The 13,992-nt window shown below is 39.2% G+C and overlaps 2 long non-coding RNA genes across 2 annotated transcripts in view; one reads left to right on the top strand and one right to left on the bottom strand.

The window, feature by feature from the left end:
- LOC149459917 (uncharacterized) overlaps nt 1–13,992 on the bottom strand; it is a 65,799-nt gene that overhangs the window by 8,696 nt on the left and 43,111 nt on the right. Inside the window, exon 3 of the long non-coding RNA XR_016313176.1 lies at nt 5,477–5,704. This is a non-coding gene — a long non-coding RNA (uncharacterized LOC149459917). The remainder of the gene's footprint in view (nt 1–5,476; nt 5,705–13,992) is intronic.
- Nucleotides 183–13,992, top strand: part of LOC149459918 (uncharacterized) — a 33,263-nt gene continuing 19,453 nt past the window's right edge. Inside the window, exon 1 of the long non-coding RNA XR_016313177.1 lies at nt 183–354. This is a non-coding gene — a long non-coding RNA (uncharacterized LOC149459918). The remainder of the gene's footprint in view (nt 355–13,992) is intronic.

The following is a 13,992-nucleotide window of genomic DNA, read 5'->3' on the forward strand; positions in this document are numbered from 1 at the left end:
ATGAAAAAGGTACCAGGGGCATCTCATGGGGCCCCCTACTGACCCCGGGCCCTCAGGCAGTGCCCGAGTTTACAAATTGTCAGTCCGCCCCTGACTACAGCTGAGATCTACTAAAGGACAACAGAGCATTGTCAGAATTAGATAGCAAATGTTAAATAAAGCAACTGAATGTTGAATTTTTTTCATTAAATCTTAATAAAAAATGACTTTTGCATTTCCCCCAAAGGCATCTCTGTAACACAGTGGGTGACTATATAAAGGAAATATCTGACATAATCTTAGCCAAGATGTCCAGAGCTAGCCGCAAAGTGATACATTGCCAGGGTCTAGTTCGTCTGTACATGGAATTGTCAGGTAATGTTGATTGTATTATTTTAATTGGAATGACGGAATTAAATGTGTAAATGCTTTTTTAATGCATCAGAGTATTTTCTTGCTTTTTGTTGAGAAAATATCAAAGCCCACTTCCCCTATGATTTGCTTTTCTGTATTGTCAGAATCAGAAAACATGTCTACCAATGCTGACTGGTCTAAAGGTAATATATGATAAATATTACATTTTTTTTTCCTTTCTGTGCTACGTCACCCTTATATATATGTGCCTTCAGCATGCATTTTCCCACATTGTATATTTCTTGACATACAGACTATTGGCATTGTTTAATGGTCTATGCTTGTACCAGTCATAATGATAAGGGTCACTGTTGCCCACTTTCTTCACCAGATTCTCTTTCTTAATGTACTTTAGGACAGGTAACCCTAGTGTTGGAAGAGAAGACTGTCTCTCTCACTTTTGTAGCCCTACCTTGCCATTTCTCAGGGTTCTTTAACTTATGCAATATCGCAATTCATGCTAACAATAGTGTACAATTTCCTGACTGTCCGACAGCGTTAAAGTGGATCTAAACCCTCATATCCTTTACAGCTGAGGAAGCTGCTATTTTAGTCTGTATTTGATCTGGAGTTTCCATTGTGCTGCACATGTGATCATCTATTACTCCAGTCAGTTCATGGCTTGACAATTCAATTGAAAGCACAAGTAACTGTGACAGTTATCATTCATGGCATGCCTTGAATGTAGATGGTTTGAGAAACAGTTAAACTGAACACCAGTCCCCTGAAGATGTGGGTTGCCATGAAACATTTTGGGCGGAGCCTATTTCATAGCATCATTGCACATGCAGCCATTGGGCAGCTGTTGTCATTTTACATGCCTGTATTCTTTTATGCTTGTGAGTACCCTACATTGCAAATACATTTGATGGAAAATATTGGGCAATGATCTTTGGTCTTTTTATTTTTGAGTGACACTTATGCTTTTCCCGGGCGGTGGGGGAGATCTTTTGTGCTATCCATTTGAATTCCATCTGAAGCTGACCTGCCTTATTTGGGAGAGTGGAGGAAAATGCTGGTGTAACCTATTATAATATTGAGGTTAACCCTTCAGTAAGCAGATTACTGATGAATACATGAATAGGTAGGTGCTGCAATAGTTCTATGACAAAGATGAAAAATAGAATGAACTATCAATAACATCAAACAAATGGTATTTCTGGACAAAATATGATGAATGGTGAACATATAAAAGTTTCAGTCCCATGAAGATGTAGTCCCGTAGACCAAAAATTTACTCTTTCACCATGTGCACACAAAATGTGAATTTCTAACTCACCACAAAAAGTTGACCCCGGTTAAGGTGGTCAAATATCGCTTTGTTATCATAAATAATGACAACCAGCAACAGGCTCTCCTAGATCAGAAATCCTGATCTTCTAATAAGAGATGTGGATCCAAGGGATCAAAGATGACTGCCCCCAGTTGGGTGATCACAAGACTCTGGGTACACAAATACTGGATGTATTAACTATCCCAGGCTCTCCTCAAGATAAAGATAATGTTTCAAGCAGCTAGAAAAAAAAATAATTAAAATTCTCTAAGTGTAGTATTTATTGAAAATTGCATAACAAGTAGATATACTGTGGGCCCTGGCATCTGAGGGGGCTCTATTATTTGGGAGGTGTGTGCCTGGGGAAGCTTTGGAGTAGTTTTATTTCAGATTCAAGTCTTTGTCTCCCTGAAACACACAGACTCTGAAAACTGGTGGACCCAGATACAGATTTGGGGCCTCTGTACCCAAAACAGCATTGACTGCTTCAACCCCTCTCCTAGACTCAGAGACTCTTGATGTTAGAGATGTTGATATAATCAGCTCAAAACAACCTGAAGCTGAAGTCTCTTGCTGTAATCTTTTTATTAAGGTGTGATGTGTTTACTGTTGTGTCTTTGTCCCATTGTAAATTGAGTCACCTATTGTTTCAGTCTGTTGGCTAGTCCTCCTGGAGGTTCCTACATGATGGGATTAGACTGTCAACTTTACCTCATTACATAATCAGTGTGGGATGTTTATCCCAATGTGTAATATTTGTTTTTATTGCTCATGTAGGGACTGGCCCTGTTTCTGAAGTGTATAAAAACCTGTATTTCTGTTCAATAAAGAATTTCAGTTTCCATCTAAGCTAGTGTTGTCTAGCTCTTGGATGCAATGCCCAGCTATAATACCTTGTTCTTGTGTTCCCATGGTGAGGAAGCAATTCGCTGACAGAAACACCCAGTTGGGATGCTAGGTGGTCCGTCACACTATCTTTCCTGGCTCATCATGACAATGTATGACTGGGCAGCTATGAATTATTGGTCATTAGGGTGGGCTCAATTCTTTTTTCTGTCTTTGTCTGGTTATTTTTCATATTTCTCTTACTTATTCAATCTCCTATGGCTTTTCAGACAGATTCAGCCTCTGTTGGTCTGAAGTCTTCTGCATACAGCTATTCCTGGGGGCGGTCATGCATACTGCTCAAGGATGATTGACGGGCCACCATTTTGCTAATGTTATGATTGTTCTAGGTGTGAAACTGTTTATATGGCTATGAACAACCTTTACTACACACTCAGTAATTAACCTTTGTGCTTGGAGGACAAATAGTTTTAAAGTGGAGGGTTAATCATACAGAGATAGATAGATAGATAGATAGATAGATAGATAGATAGATAGATAGATAGATAGGATTATCTTCAGTACATGAGTTGTTAAAATGCTGGTCCATGAAGTAAAGGTCTACTTGTTTATCTACCAAGCTAAAAAAAAGAATTTATTTTTTTCTATTAAGACACTGAATGTGGAGAGATTGTGCAGAGCATAGCTTGCATACTGCAAATATCAAGGTTAACAAAAGTCATAGAGGAACCTTTAAAATAATTTAGAGTGAAGGAAGGAGAAAGTGCAGTCAGTTTGTGGTGCAAAATCAACTCTAGTTTTACAGCTGAAATATTAAGGTAAAGTCTCTTATTATTGATAGCAGTATAAAGTATTTTCAGATGAAATGAAAACCCTAAAAATACATTTGGTAGTGTATTTTGTAAGTCACATAATAAAGTGGTTGCTAAATTAAGAACAAATATTCACTAGATAACTATAGACTTGGCCACTGTTCACGGTATATTCTGTTTTCTAGGTGCACATACAGTGTGTATATGGTGCCAGATGCTACCACATCTTGTGATAGCTGCATAAAGTACTCCTAACCAGGGGTGGACTGACCATTTGGAAACTCGGGAACTGCCCGAGGGCCCGGGGTCAGTAGGGGGCCCCATGAGATGCCCCTGGTACCTTTTCATAGGCTTTTTTCAGTTTGGGCAAAGCCCCATGATCCCCTATTGCCCGGGGGCCCCATGAGTTGTCAGTCCACCCCTGCTCCTAACATTGGTCTTATCAAGTGCCAGGAGTTGTTAACACTGCATCTAGCAGATAATAGCACTAAGGTTTAAATAATGTTAATTATTTTGTTAAAAACATCAATTTAGGGAACCATTTACTACTGGATATCATTTTTGGAGATTTTGTTTAAAACCTGGTCTGAGGAACTGTGTTCACCTATTGTGGTTTCTATTCAGTATTATTTGAACCTAATGGGCATTTTGTGTAGGATGTTCAAATAAAAGATGCCTTGATATAACATACTTACCTAAAATATATGGAACACCATGTAGGTGATAAATCTAATAAATGTTGGAAGATAATCAAGCACATTTCTATTGTCACTTTGTCTTCCCTGAATACACTGTGGATACAATTGCAATTGGCATGGTTGATAGTATACATATCACTGGGAAAACTGTTCCATAATTTTCTTTTACCAATGTTAGAAAAAAAAGTTACAAATGGATTGGCTCCAATAATATACAGGATTTGTAACCAAAGTATTGACTCCCTTACTATTAATGTAATTAAAATACAATAAGTGGCATTTCTAACAATTATTCCCACCACAATTCCATTTAATATATAATATATACTGTATATATACACATATTTACACATACTGTGTATATATATATATATTGTGGATGTCAGCATCTGTGGCCCCCGATGATGCTGCTGACATTGCCACATTCTACATGGGTTTTTATGGCAAAATGTTTTGTATATTTTCTTAATACTAGTTTGTATCTTTTTTAGTACTATTTTGCTGTTTTTTAAACAATACATCAGCTGTATTATCTACTATTTGGAGCTTTTGCCTTCTTTTGCATGCATTGTGGTGCCTGAATATCGAGTGGTATGAAGAGGAGTATGTCATGTGCCTTCACTTATCGTTTACAGGGATATTTCTGTAGAAATGGTGTGAACACCTATATCTTGAGGTCCAACTGTCTGGTAAGTGATTTTGGTGTCTTTGATAGTGGAGGGTGTCTCATTTCTTGCTTTAAAGCACAGGACAATGTATTGGAGGACTTTTGTATTTATTTTTTCATTTATCAGAACTTTATTCTTTAGAATTGCGGTAAGATTTTTTGTTAGCAGCACTATTTATCTTATTTTATATTCTAAGGACTTTTTATAAGGGTGTTATATCATAGATATGTCCTTATCATTAAAATTTTCTCTGGGCAAAAAAATAACAGTCTCTTCCACTCCTTCTTACTGCTCCTGGATTTATTTAAAGTGGTTGTAAAGGCTCAAGGTTTATTACCTTCATGCATTCTATGCATGAAGGTAAAATGCCTTCTCTGTGCAACATTCCACCCTGCCTCCCCTCCCCAATACCTATCTGAGCCCGATTCCGATACAGGGATGTGCACAAGAGCCTTGGCTGTCCCAAATCTCTCTGTCCTCATTGGCTGAGATAGTGGCAGGAGTCATTGACTCCAGCTACTGTCAATCACAGCCAGTGAGCCAATGAGGAGAGAGTGGGGACAGGGCCAAGCCAAATCTGTGTGTTAATGGACACACAGAGCAGCGGCTCAGGAGCAAGCCTACACAGGTGCCCCCATAGCAAGTTGCTTTCTGTGGGGGCACTTAGCAGAAGGGAGGGGTCAAAAACACCGGCTGCAGAGCAGGTAAGTATGACATGTTTGTTATATTAAAAAAAATAGCATTTAAAATCACTTTAAATATGCATTGAAGCAGTGTTCTACTCACTTGTTTGTCATTTGGATCCTCTGCTTACACTGTTCTGGGTACAGAGCAATGTAATCCACTGCTGCAGATATGCCCACAGCAGCCAATTCCCAACAGTTTCCTTGAACTAATGTCATCACCTGCAGGCTCTCTTCTGGATGGATTCTGATGCGACCTCTGCACTGGAAAAGCAGTAAGAAGTGTCCAAGTCATGCTGGCAGTGACATAAAAACCCAAAGGACCCAACTCCTGTACAGGAAAGAAAACAGAAGACTCAGGGCCCAAATGTCAAGTAACTGTGAATGTACAGTATGCAAGTAAAATTGGCAATTAGATTTATTTTTTATGCTAGAATTTGGTTAGAGCAGGATAGAAAGAGGGAGATGTGGGAGGGGAAAGAAAGCCAGACGATGGACTTTAACATACATACTCTACATATATATATATATAAGTAAAAATGTTTGTACTTTTGCAATTATTTAAACCACATAGCTGCTATTAAAGGGAACCATAGTAATATTATCTCATAACCCACATGAGGGATGCTCTAAAAATATGATGAAAATACTGTGGAAATGCCTTGCATGCCCTATTCTTCCTTCCTTGGGCTGAGAAAATCCCCTCCAATAGCTGTCAACTTGATAAATACATTGTAACAATTTTAAAGAATAAGTTCACCTTTCATAACATGTTACATGTTACACCCGTATCCAGGGTGTAACATGTTACTAAATAGGCAGCCCCTGCATCCCCCCTCAACTGGTTGTGACAGCAGACTAGACATCTTCTCCCCGCACCTGCTGTCACAATTTTTAAACAACCATGGCAATGTGGGGCTCTGCCTACCCAGCCACATCATTCATTCACAGAGTTCTGTGAATGAAAGAACTACAATGACTGTTATCCATTGAGGCGACAGGTTGTAGTTTTCAATGAATTACCAGGCAGCTATTGAGGGCTCTAGTATTTCATTGATTCTTCCTGTCATTCAGTAACTCCCTCCCCCTGTATGAGGTAGAGCAGACAGCTATACTGACAGTCTGCAGGAGCCTGGCATTGCACCCGCAATCCGCTGTTTTCAGGTGCAGTGCTTTACAGGCTTCTAATAAAAATATAATAAATGCATATTTTTCTTTACCTGCAAAAAAATTTACATGTATTATTTTTTTAAGGTGAACTTATTCTTTATTCTTAAAGATTACAATTGCACTTAATAAGTGTATAGTGAAAATGTAAAAATTGCTCTGGTTTATAAGGTTTACAGGTGTGTGAGATGAGTAATCAAGTATACATGTAAAAGAATTCAACAAATACAAAAATTGTTATCAATGTAAAATTTTAATTGTAACACTGTGCTAAGATATAGATACTGTAGCTAATAGATGTAAAAATCAATAAACATCTTTGTCAATGGTATCGAGCAGAATTAGAAACTACACACTATCAAAATAATCTCTACACTAAAAGAAAGTCTGAAGTCTTCCTGTGAAAGTACAATCCACCCATGGCAAGTTCATAGTAAAGTATCTTAATCTAACTGAAGCAAGTAGAAGTACAATAACTTTGTTGTGAAATAGCATACTCAAAAAACTGTGGTGGATTCATTTTAGGTTGTAAAAAAAAAAAGAATTTCCCAGCAGTAGTAAAAAATAAACATATCAGCTTTCTTTGCATTACTCACCTTCAAGTGGAAGCTAGGCTTTCAATTTTGAATTGGATCCAATGTAGAAGTATGCAAATTATATATGCAACAACTGCAGATAATATGAAAACAATGGACAGAGAATGTGCATATGTATTGTTTATGATCATTTGATTATCATAAAGGTACCCTGCACTGAAAAGAATAGAAAGATTGCCGACTGCCTTCAGTAAAAAAAAGTCTAAGGATTTGGAAAGCGGAACCGGACTTACTATAAGCATCACTGAAGGCAGACATTTTATTAGCATCTCCAGGTCCCCCCATTGTCTAAGGCCCTGGACAAAATGTCCATTCTACCGCTATTGTAATCTCACATAGCAGACCACCATTGGTGTGCTGCTGTCTTCCATATACCCTGTTCTTAAGCAAGGCAAACTGCCGTTCATTCAGTAGATCATAATCCTGCTTAGCAAGCAAATGTCCACAATAGGCAGCACCAAAGATCTCCACAACTATTGCAAAACATTTCCCTCTTAGAACAGGAATTTATTTACTTTCCTCTTGCCACTAGAAAAAGAAGTGCCAGGGCCATACTAAACATACATCATTTTATCTATAATATTGCTTGCAGTCTCCTGGCTTGTGAGTACATTCCACTCTGCTAATGTTATGTTGCTTCTTGCTATTGTTATGAGTGTGTATTAGTATAATAAAAACCTTGTTTGTATGTCTAGTTTTAGTTTTAACTGGTTGCCGTCCAGCCATTGTATTAAAACGGCCACAGGGCGGCACCCCTGCGCAAAATCACGTTTTAAAACGTTATTTTGCAAAACAGGTAGGGGGCACGCGCGAGGCGCGCCCGCCCTACCCGCGCCGCCGATCGTGGCCACGGCTGTCAATCACCGGGTCCCGGCGATTACCAGCAATCATTGACAGGGAGCACTGCTGCAGTGTTTACACTGTAGCTCTGCTCCCTGTCAGTTACTAACACACTGATCCTGAGAGCAGAGTTTAGCTCTCGGGATCAGTGTGTTCCTGTGAAGCACACACCCCCCGCCCACTAGTAAAACACTCCGCTCACACAGTTAACCCTTTTATCGAATAAAAATGTTAACCCCTTCCTCCCCAGTGCCATTAATACAGTGTCAGTGTTTTTTTTTTTTCACTGATCACTGTATTGGTGTCACTGGCGATGTCAGTGACCCCAAGTCAGTTTCCCCCAGTGTCAAAATGTACGCCGCAGTCCCGCCATAAGTCACTGATCACTGTCATAAATCGCTGATCACCACCATAAGTCGCTGATCACCGCCATTATTATTGTTAAAAAAAAAATCCCAGTAACTTTCCAACCATTTGCAGACGCTATAACTTTCATGTAAACCAATTAATTTACACGTATTGGGATTTTTTTTTAGCAAAGACTTGTCGCAGAATACATTTTGGACGAAATTTATAACAAAAAATTTGATTTTAACATTTTTTTACTGGTCATGTTTTATAGCAAAAAAAATTCAAAATATTGTTTTTTTTTCTCAAAATTGTCAGCCTTTTTTTTATAGCGCAAAAAATAAAAACTCACAGGCAATCAAATACCACCAAAAGAAAGCTCAATTCGTGGGAAAAAAAGGACATAAATTTAATTTGTATATAAAACCTTTTCTACAAAACCTATATACAATATAAATCTTCCTGTAAATAACCCAAATAAGTCCAAAATGTCCACACCAAATATAGTCCAAAGTTTCCACAACTACTGTTTTTCAATCTTCCAAATCATGAGAAAATCCTGGATACCTCAAAAAAATTAGAAAAACTGCATATTGTGCATTACCCTTATTCAAAAACACACATATTGAGTACATGCACACCACTCGTGAAAGAAAAAAAAAAAAACTTTTAAATTTATGTGTATATGCACTTATATAAAGTGAATCAAAATACACAGCACTCTGTGACACTAAATAAACATACTAAATGCTCCAATATGTAAATAAACAATCTGTGACTCTTCACTCGTGAAAACAAATCCACAGCAATTACACAATCCGTGATAATGTGCTCAATTAAGTGGTTCCACACTTTAGTAGGATTTCATACAATTACCCTCTCTCTGTTAAAACTAGCAATACAAGCACTCCAGGGTAGCCACTACTTCCTCCCTGCGGATGTAACCATAAAATATATGTCTTACCCTTATATACTCCACTGAATTTGTCCTTTCTGCCTTATGAGGAGCGGGGGAGATTGAAGTGGTTACATCCGCTTGTGCTTGTATTGCTAGTTTTAACAGAGAGAGGGTAATTGTATGAAATCCTACTAAAGTGTGGAACCACTTAATTGAGCACATTATCACGGATTGCGTAATTGCTGTGGATTTGTTTTCACAAGTGAAGAGTCACAGATTGTTTATTTACAAATTGGAGCATTTAGTATGTTTATTTAGTGTCACAGAGTGCTGTGTATTTTTATTCACTTTATATAAGTGCATATACACATAAATTTAAGTTTTTTATTTTTTATTTTTGTTTTTTTTTGTTTTTTTTCTTTCACGAGTGGTGTGCATGTACTCAGTATGTGTGTTTTTGAATAAGGGTAATGCACTTTTTCTAATTTTTTTGAGGTATCCGGCATTTTCTCACGATTTGGAAGATTGAAAAACAGTAGTTGTGGAAACTTTGGACTATATTTGTTGTGGACATTTTGGATTTATTTGGGTTATTTACAGGAAGATTTATATTGTATATAGCAGTGATGGTGAACCTTTTTGAGCCCGAGTGCCCAAACTGCAACCCAAAACCAACTTATTTCTTTCAAAGTGCCAACACTGCAATGAAACCTGAATATCGAGCTTTTGGTTTAGAAAAAACAACTCGTACAGTAGTGCAAACTAATTAACAGTACAAGGATGACCAGAGACTGCGGACACAGTACAGGGATGACCAGAGACTGCGGACAGTACAGGGATGACCAGAGACTGCGGACAGTACAGGGATGACCAAAGACTGCGGACAGTACAGGAGATGACCAGAGACTGCGGACACAGTACAGGAGATGACCAGAGACTGCGGACACAGTACAGGAGATGACCAGAGACTGCGGACACAGTACAGGAGATGACCAGAGACTGCGAACAGTACAGGAGATGACCAGAGACTGCGGACAGTACAGGAGATGACCAGAGACTGCGGACACAGTACAGGAGATGACCAGAGACTGCGGACACAGTACAGGGATGACCAGAGACTGCGGACAGTACAGGGATGACCAGAGACTGCAGACAGTACAGGGATGACCAGAGACTGCGGACACAGTACCGGAGATGACCAGAGACTGCGGACACAGTACAGGGATGACCAGAGACTGCGGACAGCACAGGGATGACCAGAGACTGCGGACAGCACAGGGATGACCAGAGACTGCGGACAGCACAGGGATGACCAGAGACTGCGGACAGTACAGGGATGACCAGAGACTGCGGACAGCACAGGGATGACCAGAGACTGCGGACAGCACAGGGATGACCAGAGACTGCGGAAAGCACAGGGATGACCAGAGACTGCGGACAGTACAGAGATGACTGCTGACCTTTGGGGAGGGGGAGCGGGTACCTGAATTTGACAGGTACCCGCTCTTACTTCCGCAGAGTTTTTTTTTTATCTTACCTGTTCCTTTATCCAGCCGCGCGCTGTCTTCCCGGCTTCTGTAGTGTGGGCACTCGTCGGACAGCCGGATGCCCAGTGCGCATGCGCGAGAAGCGCTGCGCTTTGTGATTGGTCCGGCGGCTTCTGGGATCTGTCATGTGTCCCAGGTACCGCCTTACCATTCACAAAGAGCACTGCTTCTTGTGCATGCGCACTTGGGACCCGGCTGTCACGCACACTACAGCCGGGAAGACAGCACGCCGCTGGATTCTCCTGGCGTGCCCACAGATAAGGCTCGGCGTGCCGGCTGTGGCACGCGTGCCACGGGTTCGCCATCACTGGCTTAGGGTGTCTACTTTCCAAAAAGGGGTCATTTGAGGGTGTTTGCACTACCCTGGTATTTTAGCACCTCAAGAAATGTGATGAGCAGTCAGAAAGTAAAAGCTGTGTAAATTCCATTATCTATACCATAGTTTGTAGACGCTATAACTTTCACACAAAGCAATAAATATACACTTACTGGGATTTTTTAACCAAAAACATGTAGCAGAATACATTTTGGCATAAATTTATGATGCAATTTTAGTTTTTTTGGATATTTTTTATGACCGAAATGAGAAAATATTTTTTTCAAAAAAAATTCTTTCTTCAAAAATGTTTTTGTTTATAGCGGCAAAAATGAAAAGTGCACAGGTGATCAAATACCACCCAAAGAAAGCTCTATTTGTGTGAAAAAAAGGACATAAATTTCATTTATGTACCATATTGCATGACCGCACAATTGTCCGTTAAACTAGTGCAGCGCTGTATAGCAAAAGAATGGCGTAAATTGCAGTATCTATACCATAGTTTGTAGACGCTATAAAGTTCACACAAAGCAATCAATATACACTTATTGGGATTTTTTTTTTTACCAAAAACATGTAGCAGAATACATTTTGGCCTAAATTTCTAACTAACTTTGAGTTTACTATATATTTTTTTATAGCTGAAATTAAAAAATATTGTTTTTCTTCAAAATTTTTGGTCTTTTTTTGTTTATAGCGTGAAAAATAAAAAGCGCACAGGTGATCAAATACCACCGAAAGAAAGCTCTATTTGTGTGAAAAAAGGATGTAAATTTTGTTTGGGTACAGCATTGCATGACCGCACAATTATCACTTCAATCAGTGCAGCGCCGAGTAGCAAAAAGAGGCCTGGTCAGGAAGGGGGGGTAAATCCTCAGGAGTGCAAGTGGTTAAACAACGTACAGCTGTTTTGATACTCTTATTTTAATGCTTTTTTAATTGGTAGTCATGAACCATTTGGCCTTGGCTAGGTTGGAAGTTGGAGAACTTTAGTCTTTCAATCATCCTAAGAAGGTTTTTTTCCCAAAATAAGAAAGTGAGGTGGTAATGGTAAGTGGAGCCCTACTGGTTTATGTGAAGTATAAAATGTTACAATATATCCACATAAAACAACTTTAACTCAAATGCACTGCACACGCTTGTAAACCCCACAGCTCTACTAACATTTTTCTTTCTCCTCCCCAGGATAAATATTAATGGGATGATTTACTAACTTAATTTTTTTTACATCAGTTTACAGGAACAATTGAGTACTGTCCGTGATACTTTTTTTATTTGCACTAACATACAATTTTGAGGACAAGCTTTTGGGGAATGTCCCCTTCTTCAGGACTAAGCAGTACTCAGGCAGTTTAAAAAGCCTGGGTTTGGTTAAGGGTTAATTGAATCCAAAAGCATGACCATTTTGACCTTAATATGAAATTCCTGGAAAAAGTAGTGAAAGACATCAATGATGCCATCTAATGCCATCCAATACACACTTCAGTTAAAAGTGGTTGTAAAGGCTCAAGATTTTTTACCTTCATGCATTCTATGCATGAAAATGAAAAACCTTCTGTGTGCAGCAGCTCCCCTAATACTTACCTGAGCCCTATTGCGATCCAGCAATGTGCACGAGAGCCTCTGCTCTTCGGGGACTCTCCCTCCTAATTGGCTGAGTAAGCAGTGGGAGCCATTGGTACTGGCTGCTGTCAATACCATCCAGTGAGCCAATGTGGAGAAAGGACTGAGCCATGATTCTGTGTGTGAAAGGACACGTAGAGTAGCGTCTCAGAAGTGAGCCTGCTTGGGTGCCCCCATAGCAAGTTGCTTATTCAGAGGAACTTGGCAGGAGAGAGGGACCAGAAGCACTGTTAGGGGACCTGAAAAGAGGAGGATCGGGGCTGTTCTGTGCAAAATCACTGCAACACATGTTTGTTATGTTTTTTTATTGCCTTTACTATCACTTTAAAATAATCCACTGCAGCAAGTTTTTCACATATTATTTAACAAAATCAATAGGAGGGAATTTTTTCCTGAACCCTCACTGTTGTAACTTTCTCTGTTTCCTGCATTACTAATCACACTTAATCTTTCAGGCAGGTTTGAATCTGATTGGTATATTTGAGAAATATATTTGTACTAACATTAGGCTTTATGCAAGAAAGAGGCAGAAGAGAGCCTGTAAGGGTGTTTAAAGCATATCTAAGCCCAAGAACAAACCTTGCAGCTTACCAGTCCTCAATGCCTAAATTTACTTTTTTTTAAAAAGTCAGCACAAGGGACATGACTTACTATTAACCCGATGTATCCCATTTGCATCATATGTAGGGCAGCCTATTCATTTCAATGGGCTGCTCTATGCGCTAGAAATGTGGAAAAAAGCCCTAGTCCTTTTCAAAATTACACAAAACCACACAGTTCCACAGCACCCTGAATTTTGGTGTATGTGAAATACGCACATCAACAGATGCCATTAATAATTAATAATGTAATTACTAATTAATGGAACTGCTGTGCATCTGCTAAAAGGCAGCACATTTCTGTGGTGTCAGGAAAGTGATTTTGACAAATGTGAGCATACTTTAAAAGTCTCAATTACATTGGTGGTCAGTGTAAATCTTCTCATTACATTGGGGCATGGTGTAGAATCCTTTCAATTGCACTAATGGTCAGAATAAATGTCCCCCTTACATTGATGGTCATTGTAACTCCATCCTTATATTGGTGGTCACTGTGAATGCTCCCATTAGTGGTCAGTGTAAATCCCCTTTACATTGGTTGCCAGTGTAGAAACTCCTCTTTATATTGGTAATTGGTAAAAAATCTTAATTTGCATTTGTGGTCAGTGTCAAATCCTCCCTTTAAGATGGTGGTATGTAGAAACCTCCCTTAAATTGATAGTCAGTGTAAATTCCCCCTTATATT

This window comes from Staurois parvus, unplaced genomic scaffold (genome assembly GCF_062004578.1).
Source record: "Staurois parvus isolate SC_StPar_1 unplaced genomic scaffold, SC_StPar_1.0 ptg000243l, whole genome shotgun sequence".
NCBI classification, from domain to species: domain Eukaryota; kingdom Metazoa; phylum Chordata; class Amphibia; order Anura; family Ranidae; genus Staurois; species Staurois parvus.